The sequence below is a fragment of the Bombus terrestris genome, chromosome 12 (assembly GCF_910591885.1).
Source record: "Bombus terrestris chromosome 12, iyBomTerr1.2, whole genome shotgun sequence".
Taxonomy (NCBI): Eukaryota; Metazoa; Arthropoda; class Insecta; order Hymenoptera; family Apidae; genus Bombus; species Bombus terrestris.
The window spans coordinates 9,029,206-9,048,487 of record NC_063280.1 but is presented as its reverse complement, the minus strand read 5'-3'; the positions used below and the strand labels follow the sequence as shown (position 1 = coordinate 9,048,487).

The 19,282-nt window shown below is 47.7% G+C and overlaps 1 protein-coding gene across 2 annotated transcripts in view; it reads left to right on the top strand.

Moving 5' to 3' along the window:
• Window positions 1-19,282, top strand: part of LOC100647990 (insulin-like growth factor 2 mRNA-binding protein 1) — an 88,643-nt gene that overhangs the window by 28,771 nt on the left and 40,590 nt on the right. The gene's annotated exons all lie outside the window — the stretch shown is intronic.

Below are 19,282 nucleotides of genomic sequence, written 5' to 3'. Positions count from 1 at the left end.
GATACTTGTATCGCGTTTCCGGTGAGGTTAGAAATTCACCGATACCATTCGCCGATCACACCGCGTATCTAACCATTTCGCGCCTTTTCTTCTCTCTACGATTCGCCTATTTGTTCCATTTATTTTTACCTCGCGTTTTTCCCTATATCCTCGCTATACGTTTAACAGCTTTATTCCTTCGATATGTTTTAACGTCCTATCCAACCAACGAAATCTTTCTTCTAGTCTAGTCTAGATTACTTACAAACGCACGCACGTATCGTTACAACTGCTACAATAACAAGAAACATCGTTGGAAAAGATTTTCGTTCGGTATATGGGAAAATTTACGGGTACGTTGGTGTTACAAGCTTGCTTTTGGGAATAGGTTGATAATAACAAACATGAACGATATTAGGGCTCACCTAACGATTCTCTGTATCAACAGATCATCCACAAACACTCTATATATATATATACACGCAGGCACATAAGCACACAACGAAAGTAACTTTTCAAAGACGATGAAATATTAACGGTATTACATGGATACTGTGTTCCACGAAATTTATCGTGCCTGACGCGAGAAATTTTTCATTTATTCCACTGCGTGTCGTTGTTACATAAGATTTTAAAATCACGTTTAATGCTTTGGTAATTAAATTACGTAATGGCCATTTTTTTTTCTTTAAGCTTGTTCGATCGTCTAACGTACGTTACTCTTCTAGTCTGATCGTCCCGTAGATAACCATGTAATTCGTCGCAGATATTTCCTTCGTGATCTATCCGAGCCATTGGTTCACCGTATCGTAATCCATCCCACTGACTAACTAAACATCGAACATTGACTTCCGGTATATACTTTATTTCGCGCGTGACAAGTATAAAATTACGTGAATTCGTTTGGCAAGTCCATTGGCCATGAATAAAAAGAAAATGTAGATTTCTGTTACGTTCTTGGAAGTGAGGATTTTTAAACGGAAATTCGGCGCTCGCTCGCCGTGTTAGTTTTATCAAAGTCGAAGCTTTCGTAATAGCTGATTCATTTCGTGAAATCTTTCGGCATTGGTGGTGGTACGTGTCGTTAGAAGCTAACCATTCTGTCCAGCCAGTTGTTTTTCTAGAACTTTATGTGGAACGATACTAGCGAGCCGAGTAATAACTTTTCAAGTAGCCGAAACGCATGTTAATAGGCCTTGAATATAGGCTCGATTCTTTGTCCTTAACGGAACAGAATACGCTTTTCTTTATTACTTATTTAACTTCCTGGTTACACGTTGTGTAACTATGGTACTTTTGTTTTTTCCTTTTGGTAAACTGGCCGTGGCCTTGATATCGCACGTGGCACAACTTTGCCATCGTCCCTGAAATTCGGCTGGTTTCGGCGTCAACAAGGCGGGAAATGAAAATTCTACGTTAACGCTTATTTAACTTGGCCGAGAAACGTCTCAACCGTTCTAATTAATTCACTTGCTTGTCCGCGATATACCAATGACGATATGCTTACAACATTCGTCGCACGGCAATAGCAATTCCGTTTGTCGTAGTTCCGAAATATTCGCCGCACAGACGAAATGTCTAAAATGCCGTTTAAAACGCATCTCGAACGATTTAAGAATTCTCGGTTTGCATATTTCGCGGAAAAATATTCGATTCCGTGATTTAAAAAAAAAAAAAAAAATCATTTAAAAAATTACGCCAAGCACGCGTGTCGTTACAACGAAGAGATTATGTTACGCGAAGAAACAGATTTTTATCGAACTTTAATGAAATCGGTAATCTAGCGGAAATTTGAGACTCGATAATCCCGAATAAATGAATCGTGGACGCGAGTTCGAAGATATGATGGCCGAAACGAAACGCAACGTTATAATAGTGATTCACTGGAAAGAGGCGCACGATAAAGGTCGGCCGAAAAAAATGTCCACGTGGGCACTCGTAGTAGATACAGGCGTTTACGTGTCACGGTAATGCCAACGTACGGTGGCGTAAAAATAGAGAGTGGCCACCGACAAAGATATTTTGCATGAAACGATGAGACGCTATTATGATCAATTATATACCGGAACCCAGAGATTTTCTTTTGCTATCATAAATAATCCGGAATAAAAGTATATATGACCGTGTTGTGACTAGTTTTTTTCTTTTTTTTTTTTTTCGAGGTCAATGCAAACAGTATGAAAATATGACAAACGAAGGGAGTTGAAATAGTTCGAGCAATGGCCCCGTCCGCTTCACAGCTAAAACTAAATCTGGAAAATTGAAAATATTTTAGGAAGGTAGCATCGATTATATTTAGGAATTCCTCTTTTCTAGAATTGAAGTAGAAAATTGTATTTTTCGAAAAAAAAATGTCTATTTGGCGATACGGTAACGATGCGATATTATCGATAATGGAAACGTAGAGGTTAGGTGCAGTAAAGTAATATTTGGCTTGTTGGATATTCGGCGATAGTTACGAAGTTACGGAGACGATTTACATATTGCGTGGAACAGAATTTGCGTCGAAGACACCAAACTCGAATTTCGCTGTAGCGATGCAGGACACGTTAATACACCGGCATATTCTCGAAGACACGTGGAATTCCAGCATTCGATTTGTACTTACTTAAAACTTTCCACACACAGAGCGAGAGGTGCCTGAGTTTCGTGCTACTTCGTGCTTCTGCCATTTCTCAATCTCGTACCTACAACGAGCATCGTCATCGTCGGTGTATCGTTACGAATATAATTTGATCTTTTGTCTTTGGCTGTTCGTGCTTTTTCCGTAATAGATTTCTACCACTCTTTGAGATACTTTTTAATTCTACGAGAATCTTCAAGATGGAATAATTTCCCGAAAGAGAAGTAAATGTTCGTTTTGTATTTGTTTTAAACATCTTTCGCTCGTTTAGTAATCGTCGATCGTCTGTAATCGAATTTCGGTAAGATTTTCTTTAGAACCTTCGATCGTGCGTTAGTTTTAACGTTGGCAGCATTGCCGTGACATGCTACACGCCATAAACACGTTATACCGACGTTCGTAGCTTAATTGTAACCTACTAGACAGCGTTGCTCTTCGACACGATCGATTCATTTTCGAGTGAAATCGTACGAAATCTGTGAACGATCGTCACGGATTTTGCGAAACGTTCTTCTAAATAATTAAGCGGTGATTCTAATTCGGATATAATTAAACCTAAATAGATAGAATTTGTAGAGAATAGCGACGAGCAACGAATTGACGGCATAACTTATTACACACAATTTTAATATTAATATAATCTAATGTACGATATACAAATATAGCCAGATCAATGCTTAACCAATGACGGGGGAATATGATCTATCGACGAATCGACGAATAGATCGAAGCGTGTAAAAGGAAACGTTCGACGCTTTGATAAACGATATTGCGTGTCCCCACGAAACGCGCGCGAGCGTTGTACGTGGCTCTATCTTTTGGTGGAAACGCGCATCAAACTTTTTCCTCATCGGTAACGTAGGTGTCTATATATGCGAAGTTTGAGCGGAAAACTCAAACGGATCGAACGATACGTCGTAAAGAGAAGTTTATCCGAATGCGTTTTTAATTTCTATTTCACTTAACGATTAACGTAACGATCATCGAATAAAACAGCAATTTCCAAGGACGTACTTGCGGAGAAAGTGGCAACGAAGATAAATTGCAGTAATTTACAGAAAAGTTATTTTCAAGATAGTTATCTTTGTTCCAAACGAATATTTACAAAAGACGTTTGTGACGGTTCACAAAAGCTTTTCCCTTCTTTTCGTGCGTTCACAATAGGCAAATACAGGGACCGTGGAGATAGGATCGCGTTTGGGTCAGCCATCCGTCGATTTCTCAAAGGTTTTCATTTGTCTACGTCAAAATTTCTGTTCGGGAAATCTCGAACAAAAGGTTCAGGTATATCTTGTCCGCATTGTTAGGGCCGCATCTGCGTCCGTTTGATCGTGTTTCGAAAGGTCCGGGCCGATTTCTAGGAAGGTTGAAATTAGTTCCTTAATACTTTTCTCTACCTGAGTTTTAAGTCCTTGAATACGCTCAAAGACCGAGTATTCCACCTATTGATCTGTGTTGCGATGTCAGCCGTTTCCAAAGAACATTCTTTTCCTATTCCCAAATGTTATTTCCTTTGTAGTTTCCATCTGTTCCTTTCTTTCCCAAATCTCGGCGTTTCCAGAAAAACCCACGTTCCAAGAAAATGACCTGCGAGGTCCGATAACTCGCAAGTCGTTCCATCCACGTTCCTTTTTGACCGTAGTAATGCGTGTTCGCCTTAACGAACGATGCTTTTCAGCAAAGAAAATTCGGCGTTTCTTGCAGACGATTTTTAATTCGAGCAAATTTCAGAAAATTTTAATTACGGAAATACGCGGAAATGAGCTAATGGGAACTCGTCGAATCTGCAATTTTCTCTACGAAACTGCATCGAAGAAGTAAAATTTCGATCTGATTATCGAGCCATCGCGTCCAAGGTATCCCGTGTGCGATCCAATTTAAAATCCCCGCACGAAATAGTTCGATCGATAAGCTTATTTTCGTTGATTCTCCGCACGTAAAACACCGCGTTACAATAGCGAAACGCTAGCGTTTTTATCGCGGACATCTCCCGTTTGAGCAACGAAACGCTGCGAGATTCCCAGCGAACGGAATCGGTGAACGAAACGCGCGATAAATCGTACGCCTGGTTTCCACGTAACTCGTTCGTTCCCTTTAACGGGAGACTAATTTTCCGATGTTACGCGAAAATCGGTAGAACCTCGGCTTTTCTACTGGAAGGAAGAGCCGAGACGAAGAATTCGTAGCGTAGAAATGGCTGGCGGTTTCCATAGGGTAGACGGCCGCCATTTGCAAACCAGCCTTCACTGCTACGCACATTCATTAGCATACAAGTTGATACCAGTTGAACCACCATAATATTACGACATCTTTCACCACGTTCGACAACGTTTATTTTCTCCATTAACGGATTTTAACGTCGATTTTAAGGTTCACGCTTTCTTGCTGCTCCGGCTATTTCTTTTTCTCTTCTTTTCTTTCTTTTTTTTCTTCCCAGCTCTATATTACGTCGAATTTCAGAAAATTTCACTTATGGTCTTGGTTATCTATATATAAAAAAAAAAAAGGGAAGAATTTAATATGCGCGAAACTTAAGGCGTAAATTACGATTCGTCGAACTTGATAAAAGCGATTCGTGTGTTTCGCTCGATCGCATCTTTGGATAAAGCAATTTATGGTATTTATGGTAGAAAAATGGTAACACCGCTGAATATGTCGGCTAATTACAGGGGAGGGTTATTTCTAAAATTTTTTTTTTATTGCTTAATTTGTACTTTACAATTTGTCCAACTGGACGTTCGCTAAATTTTTCGAACTTAATTGCTAGATAACACGTGATGGCTATTCCCAGCGGGATGCCATGTTGCAGTTTGACTATTTTATTTCCTTAGCGAGGTCGGTGGTGTTTTCCTTTTAGTCTTCTCTCTACGAGACTTTTGCTCGCTTCAGCAGCCAACTAGCTTCGATGTGTCGCCTTTCTATCCTTGTATCGCTCGAAAATTTGAAGGAATTTCGTGTGGCGATAAAGAGCGTCGAGAAATTTAGTTGCCGCGAACGAATACGCAACGAGCGTGTACGATTTTATCTGGTCGAACATCGCGATATTCTAAAATGTTTACCGTGAAAACTCGAGCGTTATCGATCGGCAGGAAAAAAAATGAGGTACGCGAGAGCCGAAGCACATCCGCTAATTCGAAATTGGAGCATCGCGCTCGCCTTTAAATAGCGTTCTCCGATCGATGTGATCGATGCGTTTATTATTTTCCAAAGAATTACATAATAATAGGTACGTACTTACGTAAGTCAGTTAACGAGTTGGTTCGACGTATTATCTTAAAGCGCGGTGAATTTATTTCGCGAGCGGTGTCCTCGTTTAGGAAGACGCATTCGCCGACTACAAATCGGAGTAGCGCGCGTTAGCCTCGCGATAATTGTGGAATTCTCCCGGGTCAGCTCGTTCGCAGTTGTTTGCACTTTCTCTTGGTGTGCGTCGCGAGCTCGCCGAACGATCGTACACCTCGTGAAACGTCGTTAAAAAGAACGAGAGAGAGAGAGAGAGAGAGAAAAAAAAAGAAGAGAAGAGGAAGAAAGAGAAACGATCGGTAGGTCGCGTCGTTTCTTCGGGCTAGTCTTTCGTCTTTCGTCATCGCGTTCGTTCTGAGAACAGCAAACGAATCCGTAAAGAAGCTGCTCGTACCAGAGTCAGCGGTTTCTTCCGGTGTTAATGGTCCTCTTATCTCACCTCGACGTGAATAAACGACGAAGGATGCACTTAATTCTCACTGCGCGTTAAAGCCACCGCGTTTCGACCCTGTGGATTTTAACTATCGCGAGTTTTAACTAGCTTCGCCGGCACTGCCACGGATCAGCGTCAACGTAGATTCTTACGCGCCGCTATCGTCGATCGATCGAGACGTTGACACCGGCGTATCGCGTTAGATAAACGCGGACGGAAAATTCGGAATCTTGGTAAAAAGAAAGTTGACGATCGAAAAGGTGGACGCGCCTGGAGAGTTAAGGTCCCGGAGGCTTCGGCGAGCCAGATCATCCACGTCAAAATTATAATTGCCGTGAAACAGCCGAGATAAGGGTGTCGTGATACGAAGTAATAACGTGTAATTACGATACGCTGGTACGCGCATAACGTATAATACAAAATTCATTTACATGCCACCCAGACTCTTTTTTAACGTGATTATAGTTAATACGCCGAAATTAAGATCTCTCGTCGTATCATTATTCGTTTGGCGCGTACGTTGCAGCCAGATGTACGTTAATCGACTACTCGCCGCGACGCTGCTTCGTCGAAAATATCGCGTCGTCGATGAAACCGAACCGTTAGCCGACACAAACGTTACCACCGTAATTCTCGATACACCGTTTGCCCCGTAATTGTTTGGAAGTAGGGAAAAAAAAAAAAGAAAAAGAAGCCAATGGAATCGCAGAACCTCGAGCGTGTATCAAGTGGTATTTGTCAGCGACGTACACGCCGCACGATACGTTTTTCCGTGAGTCCGCAGGTAACACGCAACAACGAGTCGCCGCACCGGCCACTCGTTGGTTAGACCAACGCGGAGTTTACGTTTTGATTGGTCTCGTCTTTTTCGTTTCTCGTTCTGGTGCTCGTGAACGAAGGTCACGCGAACTTACGTACAGAGCCGCGTATCTGCCTCGGAGGATCGAGGTGGGAGCATCACTTATTCAACGTTACCGCTTCCACGTTGAGTCTTTGGTTGGTTTACGTGCGCGTCTCGGGACGTCGTAAAGAAGCAAACACCGGTATACAGCGATGAAAAACAACAAAGAAGAAGCTACGTATAGCCGGCTATCTGGTGCGTCGTGTCCTATAGGCTCGCGTTCGCGTGGGTGGCTTTATCGTGGTCTCGTTGTCCGATTCAAGATTAATGGTAAACTGGCCGGAGGAAATGAAACTTCTCTCGGGTCGAATTCGAAACGACTTTTGTAGAATCGCGAGAGCCAACCGCGTCCGAGCTGTCGCGTTTAAGGCTACCGTTTATAGTTCGTCCAAGCTTACGAGAGACAGAGTCGCTGATAATTCTGTTATCCCCGATGAAACCGCGAACCCTTAAAAGCATTCTACCTGCCGCTTTTAGCTGCCGGACGGTATACAAATAGGAAAAAATCGTCTCTATTCGGTTAGCTTATCGATTCGCGAAAGCTCTTCTACGCTTTCGGATTCGAAATCCAATCTCGACAGCCGCTGTCCAATCACCACCGGTCAAGACGACGGGTTTCGTCTTTCTCGCGCGCAAACGTCGTCGTCCGTCGAAGCGAGTCGCGAGAGACGACGGGGGAGCGATCGAGTGACGCTCGATGAAACAATACGCGCGGTGGGAAAAGAGGAAAGCGGAGAAGACTGCGAGAAAAGAAGGAGGCGCGAATCAGGCCCCGTAGGAAATTTTAATTAAATTTCGTAATCCGCGACTGAGACCGTCCCGCGCGTTCTAACGCGCTTTTGTCCGTGGAGCCCCGTAAAATCGTCTTCGTCGTCGTCTTCGTCGTCCTCGTGGTTCTTTGCTTCTCTGCGGCGCGGAATATGTCGACGTCGCGCACTCGCCTCTTTCCCGCTCTGTGCAGCATCGCGGAACGAATGTACCGGCGTGTAGTACATTTAATTAATCCCTGGCTGGTCTACCGGCGGCGCCGAGACGCCGTTTTTTCCCACCCTCGCGCGCCCCGCCTCAACCCGCCTCCCCCTCGCCCTTGGCTAAAATAGCCGCATTCCGTAAATTCGATTAAAACTATAATCGGCGCAATGCCGCTGGATAAAAGGAGATTGAAAGGAGAATGGGAGGATCGAGCGAAGAGATCGCGATGCAGGAAACAGTTCTCATTTATGTCCCGCTTTTTTTCCCTCCTCCCTGCACGCTGGTTATTTTGCATCAAGTGCGTGGCTATTATCTTTTTCTCTGCTTCGGTAGAAATTGAATTTTACGTTTAATGGATTTTTCCCGATTTTCCCAGGCTGTCGACCGATTCGGGAAATGAAGTCGACGCGGCTAACGTGCGCGTATCGAGGGTGATTTTTTAAAATTTCGCCGCACCATCGAACGACGTCGACAAGACGCGCGCCTACGTTCCACTCGTTTTTCCACCAACTTTTCAGACGTTTCCGATCGAAGTTGGCCGAAACGTTCCATTACGAACATCTTTCATAGCGCTCCTTATTATCGCCGCGTTTCATTAAACATCCCGGAGGAAGAAGCGCGACGACCTCGTGCCCGCTTTCTTCCGATCGCCTTCGACCCAGGTAGAATCTGGGCTCTTCCGCTTCGAAGTCTCGCGAAACGACGATACCACCGGGGATATCGCGTTGCACACGTAGGCTCGCGATTTAGTATCGTCGAGGTGCGGTATTTCCCCGTAGACTTTAGGCTCGGTCCGTCGAGACGGCTGCTGCCGGACCATCGTCGATCCTCGCCGATCGGTCTTTGGTCGTTGGTGGCAGATTCGCGTGAAATTTGCGCGAAACTTGAACGATGCCGCGACCTACAGGCGCGTATGCTTCGCCCACGCACCTTCCCAAAGTATTGATTACTTTCTGCCTGTGAGAAGGAAGGGACGGGAACGTGGGGCGGCAGAGAGGAGAAGGAAGAGGAAGCGGTAGAGGAGATGGAGAAGGTCGGAGGGAGTAGAATCGGAGTAGAAGGGGTTCTGTCTCTCTCTTCCTCCCTCGTTCCTTCCCCCTGCTCGCCCCGCCTGTCTCTCACCCTCTCTTTCACACACACACACACACACACATATACGGACAGGCGCGCGTTTCACTCGCTCGCACGTATCCTTTCGTAGTTTCGCGCTCGCGCTCGTTTCTCCGCTTCTCTCCCTCTTCGTTACCTCGCTTCTGCTCCTATCCGAGAACCGCGCCTTCTTCTTTTCGCTGCCGCTTTCACGGATCATCTCGCTCCCGCCTTCGTTCGTCCTTTCATTTCGCCAGGAGCCACTACCATCGACACCGGCGACCATCTACTCGGACAGAAACGCGTGGCTCTCGTATCCGAACTCGTTAGGAAGAGCCGGTCGAGAGGATTGCGGCGATCGCGCGAAATCGATTGTTTTTCATGGGAAAATGTCTTGATTGGTCGCTCGTCCCGGCTCTCCTCTCTTCGTTCTACGCGTCGTCGAAACGCGAATCTCGATAGAGACGCGGCGACGAAAAATCGTTGCAGCTATTCTCACGGGAATTCGTCGCCACCGCCGGGCGAGTAATCGACTCTTCTCGAACGTCCGAGAAGATCACCGTATTTTAATTATTCCGACGACGAAGCAACTCGATGTTCAAGCAGCGAGTAGAATTTTTACGCCAACCGGGCACGATCGGAGATAATTTCTCGAAACGTTACGCTTCGCTTGGATCGATCGAGACGGAGAGGATACGTCGGATTCGATCGAGAAAACGGAACGTATCGTGGTGCTCGTGGCTGGTCTACGATGGCTCGCGGTGGATCTCGTAGCCGGCCGTAACTCGAACGATTCCCGGGCAGGATGTAAGGAGAGTCGATCGACCGGCCGACCACAGCCAAGGACGTAAATCGGAGTCGTCGGGGCCCGGGATCGCCGCTGCTTTTCAAACGGGGCGAAACTCTTTAATTTCGCATCGCCATAAATAATTTGACCGCAGACCCGTGGCTTTCCTGGAAGCAGGCCTTGCTCTTTCCAGACGCCGACAACACCTCCTTCGTCTCGACCGCATAACTTGACACGTATCATACGCGCTGCCATTTTCGTTCGCCGATAGATCGCCGCGATCGGCTGCGTCGTTCTTCGTCCGCCGATCCAAATTCAAACAGCGATTCCGAACTAACACGCCTGAGAATAGTCGGCAGATAAGAAACGTAGAAAGTCCGTTGTTGAAATCTCCGAGGAAGATTCGGCGTAAAATGCGCAATTTCTCGGCGATAATCGGCGGATCCGTGTTCCGAATCGATCGAATCTCTCGAACGTCGTCGCGCTAAAGAGGCAACGCGACTTGACGAGCGAGCGGGATCCGGCAATCGGCGTAAATCGCTGAAAGCGCGACTAATTATTACGAAAGAGATTCCGGTTGCGGTAAACGTTTGAAGCATTCGCTCGAACGTCTAAACTGGAATTATTAACGATGGAATGTCTAATCCGATCCGAGGGGCAGGGGGATAAATCGTCCGTGGAAATGTAGGTCAAAAGTGAACGTCGATCGACGCGACTCGTTAGAAGAGAGAGACCGTTGCCACGATATACGCGATCGCTAAAGATACCACGGCGGATCTGGGTCCATTTGCTTTTGAACTCTCCTGCGACTTTCCCAAATCCGGCACACGTGCATAATAGACAAGATCTGGTGACACGGATACCGAATCGCCCGATTACGATCGAATATAACCGCGTCCGATATATCGTCGTTAAATATTTCGCGCTTTTCCAAACGAAAGCTGCAAACGCGCTTCTTCTTGATCTCGCGATCTTACGAGAGAGATCGTAACGACGTCGCGTCCCTCGATATCCTTGCACCTAGTCGGAAAGACGAAGAACGCTTTGTTCGACCGGTCTTTATAGGTTTCTAGCTTCATAGGATCCAGAGATGCCTGAGAAAACGGAGGTCGGTATTTGTCATGGAGCGGCGATGGTGAAACCGCGCGAAAATATTTTCACCGAGAGAAAGGAAGAAGCGTAAAGCGGACAGACGCGCGCGGACTGGCACGGAATGACGGACCCATCTTCGTTATCAGTGTACACGCCGTCAATTTTCGTAGGCGCGGATCGGGCAGCCGTGTAATCGCTTCGCGTAGTACTAACTTTCGTAGTCTCGCCGAATCGATCCGTGTTCGGTCGGTTTCAACGAACCGGCATGGCACCGGTACCGGCACCGGCTATCCGACGTACGCCGTAACCGCGCGCGTTCTCCTCCCACCGTTTCGTATCTCGAAGCGCGACCAAATCTCCCAACCGACGTCTCTAACGATCCACCTTCTCTTTCTTTGTTTCAGGTAAGACGCGTTCGCAGCGATTTCACGCCCTTGGATCTTTCGGAAAGATCGCGTCCGAGAGTCTGCAGCCGGCTCGAGAGACTCGCGTGACTCTCTCCGATCAACCCATTGACAGATTCTCCGTTTCTCCGTTGTATTATTCGCAAATTACGCGGGCCTAAGTATCGCTGTTTAACGTCGGACAGAGATTTTTCTCGTAATCGGTGTATACCGAAAATTGAATTTGTCGATGGGTTATTATAAGAAGGAGAGAAAAGAAAAGAAAAAAAGGTATGGATGAGAGACGGAGGCGGGCTTGCTCGGTTTGCAGCAACAATTTCCAAGAGATACAGATCGGTGAGCGATGATCGCGCAGCGTCCTACTCTATTTTTTATAGCCTTTATTCGGTTGAAAGAGCCCGGCATTATGGTCGATCGAGGTAAGATTGCCAGCTGTAACGGGCATTATTCCGGGAATAGGAAAAGAGAAACGGTTCGCGAATTTATTAATCGATCGACTAGGACACGATGGATCTTAGACCGGGCAGAGAACGTTTTTCGAAACTGGCAGCGCGCTACTACGATGCCCGGCCACCGCTTCCCACCTGTCGCGCTATTTCGATAGTTGCTTTCGACCAGTTTCCAACCATTCGAAACTTTAGCTTCCCCTATTCCTCTGTTTCGCTATTCGTCTACTTTCGCGCTCCTTGCTAAGGAGAACGTCGCTCCCTGTTATCCCCTTTCGCTTATCGTCGCAATTGCATCATTGGGATCCATCCCACGTCGACGATGTCTGGCAGTGAACGCAATCGCGAAATTACGCGGTGGAACGCCAGTTGTACGAAAACTCCGTTTACACGAGCGAAATTTTAAGGTTGCCTGATTAAGCCAACTTTAGCGGAGTTGCTATTGTTCCAACTATCGCCGAGCGAGAGCGGTCGATTCGCTTACCTGTACGAACGTCTAACAGTAAGACGTAAACGGTGTAGAGGCACGCGTTACGCGACACGCTCTCACGCTTCGCTGTGGATACGAGTTTGCAACGTTGTTACGTAGCTGTTCGGCGAGCAAATGTTTCGCGGAATCCTGTTATACGAGCATGAACTCCTATTAACCGAACGAAAAGTCATAGATGGCGGGCAGAAGTAGGTGGACTCCTGTTACACCAACGACCCGGTTATACGAACCAACTTGTGTCTCTCGACAGCTTCGTATAAATCAAGTTCTAGATTTGTCGCGAGGACACGAGAGAAAGAAAAGGATACGCGATCGTTAGATTTTTATAATCGAGCGGCGAATAAAAAGTTCGGTGGACGTAGATTCGCTCGATTTCGACTTCGATCGCGATCGGATATCGTTGCTGCGGATCCACGTGGCTACTCGGCGAGTTAAAAGCCGCGGATGAACAACCGATATTTGCGCGGCCTCGACGGGATAAGGCTTGGAGGGGTGCGGAAAGAAGCATCGGGCGTGTCTTTCAAAACCAAGTCCTCTTTTATTATGGCAGAGCAAACAAATTCTTTCAATCGTGGCCTCTTCGCTATCGTCCTCCCTTTGAGATTAAACGTAGCCATCCAGTCGAGCTCTCCTGGTTCGATTCAGTTTTTTTCGAGTATTTAAGTACAGTCCGGGGCAAAAGTTCTCGCGAAAACTTGCAGCCGACTTTTTCTTCCCTCTTCTCGTTTCTCTTTCTTTTCTTTTCGGAAACGCCACGCGCCGTTTTCCGTCTCGTTATCCGTTCGTTCGATCGGAAAGCTGGACGCTGATCGTGACCGATCGTGCGTGAAAGTTGGAAAAGTTGGCGTGCAAGGGGTAACGAAATGGCAGAATAATAGAGCGGTGGAAAGATCGCGCGAGAGATGCGAACGTAAAAGTCGAAACATCGAGGCCAGGCAAGTTCGCGCGATGTAATTTGCATGAAAAGAGCGTGCTTGGACGAAAGTTTCTCTCCTTTTCCTGGAAAGGAGCAAAGTTGACGCGAGGGGAAACGGAGAAGCGTGTTACGGGTACTCGACGCCGATCCGTCCGCGAATTTCCCTCTTCCGTGTTTCGACCGCGCGTTCCAACGCCCAGTGATATTTCCCCGGAGCGCGTTGTCCGCGTGTCGAGGTAAATCGGCATGTGCCCGTCGAACGCATCGATCGTCACGCAACCTTAAACGCCATCGGCCGAACCTGTAAGATTTCATCGGCTAAACGGCGAGGAGCGTGCGTGCAGGGTAGGCATCGCGGTGGTGTATCGATGCCGAGGAACCTGGAGAAGAGAGAGAGAGAGAGAGAGAGAGAGCGCGTTTTTGCCGGCTTGTACCCTGGCCTTGAAATTTCCCTCTCGGTCTCCACCCTCGTGCCTCTCGCATCGCCTCATGGAGAAAATAAGCAAGGCCGGTGGTGGAGATAGGAGAAAGAGCGAGAGAGACGGAGCTCGCGGCGGAGCCGAGAGACGAAGCAGAAACGCGCGAGGGAACGGCGGAGGAAGAGAGACGGACCGAGAGAAAAGATAGCAGTGCCCAGCGAGTGCGACCCTGCTCGCGATAAGTTTGCACAGAGAGCGAGAGTGCGTAGAAAGAGAAAGCAGAAACGGTTTGCTATGGAAAGGGAAAGAGAAAGGAGGTTCGGAGGGTGTACGGTCGAAGGGCGAAGAAGAGAAGGGAGAAAGGGAACAGCGGCTCGTGTATGCGGAGGATAGAGCGGTGGTTTGGGTCGTGGGGGTTGGCAGAGGAAGAGGGGCAGAATCACCGCGACGCCGGCTTCGGCGGAACCTTCGTAGTGGGAGTGGGCCGGGGGGTGGTAGCGGCGTTGGACGAGTAAGAGGGTTGGAATGGAAGTCGTGAAAGTCCAGAATAGGGTTGGAGGAGCGACGAAAGGGGCGCCACGTGCTACGGGAGAGGGTCGTTCATCCCCGGGTCAAGGTTACCCTCCTCGCGGACCTCACCCTCGCGACTACCAGCATCGTGCCATTTACCCTCAGCATCGCGGTTGCACAGCCACCATCGATCCTTATTTCGCTTTTTCTCCCTAGCACCTTTCGGCGAAACTCTTCGTCGATTGTTTCGCCCGGGTTTCTTACTCCGTCGAAACTTTGCCGCTTCCTTCTGCCACGTTGTCGGTCGCTGGTGGTCCCCTTTTATTCCTGGGTCAAGGTTATCCTCGCAGTAGATTCGATCGGTCGACCGGTGAATCTCGTTTCTCGTTTCCACCCCCGCGCCACTCGACGATCGTCTTCGTTTTCTCGTCCAAGTATTTTCCGTACTCTGGAAACACGTTGCAAACGAGAAGCATCTGTCGTTTCTCGCGTAGTCGCATACAGACACGCCGGGTTCGTTGGTTCGTTAGGATCAGCGAGGAAATCGAATCGGTATGAAAGCGGCCGTTTGTTTCTCCGTCAGCCATGGCCAATTCTGACGGAGCTGAGAAACGTTCGCGGTGCGTGGAGGACCTCTCGTTCCCGGGCTAAGCTCTCTGTCGACAACGGGCTGTCTCGTTAGGCGGCGGGGATTATTAAATTCGCGTGCACCAGGTCCGGCTGACTTTTATCAACAAATGCATATGACGTGCATGAATGCACTTTGCGATTCATTAATCTGATGGAAGACCACTCGTGATCCTGAATGTACTCCCACTGGCCCTGGGCGTTTACCCCGGGCTTGCCTCGGCTGCAACTCTTTTTATCGATCCTTGTGCACAGACCGATACTTCCGCGCCTTTCATCGGCCAATCAGGGCTACGCCTCGGACGTTGAAATAAAAATTGCCGATGCCGTTGTCGTCAAGACGCGCAATTCGTCGTAGATGCCCGCGTCTTCGTCCACGAAACCTACGCGAATCGCGTTTCCGTCTCTTTTCTTCGTTTCGCGGTTTATCGTCGTGTAATTTTCGTTTCCGTGTTAACGAAAAAGGAGGAGAGAGAAAGAACGCGTTATCGATCACGAAACACGCCACCCGAGCACACGAGCAATCGCGTTGTCGCTTTCGTGCGAGAGACGTTCTACGAGCGAAAACCATGAGTAATTCAGACGACGTTCGATGCCGTAGACGTGTCCCGCTCGACTATCGAGGTTCTGCACGGGACACCGTATACCCATGTTTCGCGTGTTTCCAATTTTTACGACCGCCAACCGATTTCCGTTTTCCGTAGTTTCCCACGAACGAACGCTTCCATCAACCAGTTCATTTTCTTAATCGAGAGATTGTAACTGTTTCGAACAGGTAGCACGTGTTACGCGGTCGTTGACTATGCGCGATTACTCGCACGAGATACATACTCGATGGTTACTTTAGACACGGTCGTAGCATTTGTACGTGGGGGAGGGGACATTTCGCGTCAAGTTGGCAGACCTCTGCCGACAGCAGCGGAGTAACGCCCGATAAGGTTGCGCAGCCGGGATGAAATTTCTTGACGGAAACCATAAAACGTTGTTACCCCAAAAATTGCATCGCTGCCACCTCTGTTTCACTCGTGAGCAATAAAACGGGAGTTTTGGCAGCGGTGCAGGTCCTCGTAAAAGTTGCTCTATTCTTTGACACCAGCCTGCAATTCCGTCGTTCTCTGGCGCGCGCCGATACGCCGCGTTGAAGGAAAATCAGGATTAAGTCTTCGTCGAGTCGCGCGGCATATAGCACGGCAACGGGCATAGCATTTTGTCGGAAGAATGTGACGTCGCATAAAAGAAACGTTGCTGCGAGGTTTCTCTTCGACGCTGTGCGTTGTACTGGAGTAGTTTCGGTGTTTGGTCGCTGTGTATAACGATCTGCACGGTAAATCCAGCCGAGCCACAACAACGAAAAGAATGCTATTGTACCGCTTTGGTAAATTTGTCTTGCGTTCCGTGACGTTAGGGATTCGTCGTCGCAATTCTGTCTTCCTTCCGGTATCGTGTCAATTTGAATGCATTCACTTCGCCATGACGCATAATTCGCGAATGCCCGGGGAAGGAACGAGTCTCTGTGTAGGGTAGGATCGCCATAAACTCTCGTTCTCTCTTATTTATCACCCTCTGTGTGTACCATTCCTTCGCTCATCCGCTCGGCAAACCTACCATTGTCGGGAGGAGGGAAGGAAGGGGCAGCAAGTTAAGAATGCATTTCGCGTTCGTCTGCCCACGGCTTCTCTTCGTATACACAGCGATTAAACGCAAAGCCAATAGAGAGTTATTAAAAGAGCAGGACCATCTTTTTCTCGACGGTTTTATCGCGCGTTTAAATTCATCGAACCGCGTATCGATTTATACTACGCGAGTCGTACCGTGCTATTTTCACACGATCGCTTCTTACGTGCTTCTTCACTGTTTTACGGTCAAGCGTTTCGTATTTTTCCTTTCCACCGCCAAAATATTCTCCGCTGTATATTTTAGCACGTCGACGTTCAAACGTACAAGAATCGCTGTACCGATATCTTACGAGCGTTGATCTTCGCACGATACGCGAACGCTATTTTTCTTTTTTTTTTCTTTTCTTTCTTCTTGCGCGTCCCATCGATTTCTCTAGAAACGGTCACAAATTTCGAGCCGAGGGGTTAGTTCCATATTTAAGGGAGTCCGGTTGAACGCGGTACGAACACTTCCGGAAAGGAACGAGCGGATCCTCCTTCCATCCTCTCCAATATATATGCACTTCGCATTTGTCTACCCACGCTTGATGCCTTCGCGATGTTTATGCGATTCACCGATGCAAAGGTGGAGAAGGAGGAGAAGTAAGAGAACCGGGAACCGTAGACGGGATGGAAGGGGATGAGGCTGGAAGAATCGTCTCCCTTCTGAAATAATGTCGAGTATACCGAACGCAGGAACGTAACCAAGGGAGTGCGCCCGCTTATTGCCTTAAATTGCTAATTGGGCTTAGGACCGACGCTGCCTTTCCACAGCGACGATCTCTCTCTCTCTCTCTCTCTCTCTCTCTCCTCTCTCTCGTCTATCTATCTCTATCTCTGTGTCTTTCCTTTCTGTATGGCCCGAATCTACCGTCTCTCTCTTTTCTCCACTCGGTTGTGGTCGGTTCTTTTTCATTCGCCGCATAGATCCCCGAGTTCGACTTCCTCGATGCCTATTGTCGATGTCAGACCCTTCGCCTCCTCCCTGTTGCAGCGGCAAGAGGGAAGGAGCAAGAAGAAAAGTCTGGACGAAGGAACAGGGGCGCCAGTCACGAGAGCGACAGAGATTAACGCACCCTGGTTCTCTTCTCCCCTGTAGAAACAGCATTTACCCCCATTGTTTTCTCATCTCTAAAAATTTAACAGGATCGACGCATGATGCCTTTTCAAATCTGCACGCGGGACTCCTTTTTGCCTCCTTCTTCTCTCTCTCTTTCTCTCACTCTCTCTTCTTCTTACCCCCTCGTTCCACCTACGCGAGTGAAGAGACAAGCGTATTAGCAAGGGGTTGGCCAGAATTACGACACTTGCGAGTCATTTCTTTTCTTCTTCTTCCTTTTGTCATGCACTGAGAGACATTTAGGACGCTGGCGGTGTTCTTGCTCATGGAGATTCTTGAAAGGGACGAAGGAGTGGTTGACGGGACTGCTGGATCTATAGAAAGTGAATCGTTGGTAGGTGATTGAAAGCGTGGCAGGGTTGTGCGTTGGTCGTGTTTCGTTTGTATCGAAAGCGCGTCATGTGTCGGCGCGGTGTCGTTATTTTCCTAAGCTGGCTCGTGCTGCGTTTGCGAGCCGAATGTGAACGGGCCGTTGTGACAGGTAAAAAAAAAGCAAAAAGTAATCGCGTGGTTTCGCCAACCGATTCCTCGACTCACCTGCCGGTTGGATAGCGCGATGGGCATACTCGCCAACAGTTTGTTCTTTATCGTATTATCGTACACCCGTATACGTACCCAACGTAGACTAATCTTGATACTGTTCCGCTCACCACCGAGTGATACTTACGCGGTTACTGGTTTCGGCGTCGTCGCACGCTCCTGCGTCGTTTAAAAACGAAAATAAAACCGGACGAAGAGGCCAGAGAAAGAAATTAGCATTAATTGACCTCGTAGCCCGTAACCGGGTAAGAAAAAAGGAGCGCAAGAAACGCGACAGTTTCCGAGAAGCAATAAAATAATACAATCGCATCTCGCGTACACCGTAAACTTCAACGATCCATGGAATCGTGGCTGAGACAGGCTGCGTGTGCGGCTTTCGCTTCCGTTTCGCCGGAGTAAAATCGCCGATAATACATGGAAAGCCATATCGATTGTAAACAGGAGGAGAAAAAATGTTGAAACGATCCGACAATCATAGGTGTCTGTCGGCCACGTGGCAGCTGCTTCAACAGCTGTTACCACCCCGATGCATCAGAAGGTGCGCCACTTTTTTTCTTCTTGGTGCTGATTTTTAATGTCGCGATATCATGCGCGGAACGCGGCTCGGTGCTCGCGTGCACGCTCCTCTACCCCGTCGCAAAAAGGAAGACGACGCTGTTGCCAAAAGCGTCAGCCTTTCCGACCAAATTATCTCTCCTGTTCATCTTCATTCACAGTTCTTACACCGATTGACAGCTACAAAACCGTACCACCACGCGCTCTAACAACAGCCTCCGCTGAAATTGTTAATCCTTTCTTGCGACACCGTCCTATTCGATTAATCCTCGTTGTTTGGTCCAGGCAACAGACATTCGTTGATCCGATGTATACGTACGCTCGTCTATATGGCGCGAAGAGCGATCGATAAAAGCTTTCGGAAAACGTGAAACGTATCGTAGTCGAAATCGTAAGAATCGTCCGCAGCAGGTTCGCTGGTAAATCTAAAAATCAAAAAATTTGGACACTTTTGATGGCAAAAGCTCGGTTCGCGGATCGA